Below are 333 nucleotides of genomic sequence, written 5' to 3' on the forward strand. Positions count from 1 at the left end.
CCCGCCGTTGCCTTACAGGCACGGTTTTCTCTGTGGCATGGAGAAGCCAGCCCTGGTAGGGGATGAAGCACCTCGTCCGGCACCCGGCGGCTGCAGGGGGGGAGCAGCTCCCCGGCCCCCACTGGGAGGAGTGGGGGGGCTCTGGTGTGCCCTGGTTAGGTGCGAGATAACTGTAAAAATCAAGATTCTGGGCAGTCACATCACAGTCCTCGCTTCAGGGTCTGAGATGCTGACGTTAATCGTTTTTCGGCCCGCTGTCTGTGTGTGCCAAGGCGGACTTTGCTCTCCCGGCATTGCAGGGTGTGCCGGGGCCGGCGCCGAGGTCCGCGCTCC

The 333-nt window shown here is 63.7% G+C and overlaps 1 protein-coding gene across 1 annotated transcript in view; it reads left to right on the forward strand.

The window, feature by feature from the left end:
• Positions 1-333, forward strand: part of RAP1GAP2 (RAP1 GTPase activating protein 2) — a gene marked incomplete at its 5' end in the record, with an annotated part of 17,052 nt that overhangs the window by 7,408 nt on the left and 9,311 nt on the right. The window lies entirely within an intron of this gene.

The sequence above is a fragment of the Egretta garzetta genome, unplaced genomic scaffold, assembly GCF_000687185.1.
Source record: "Egretta garzetta isolate BGI_Z169 unplaced genomic scaffold, ASM68718v1 scaffold337, whole genome shotgun sequence".
Taxonomy (NCBI): Eukaryota; Metazoa; Chordata; class Aves; order Pelecaniformes; family Ardeidae; genus Egretta; species Egretta garzetta.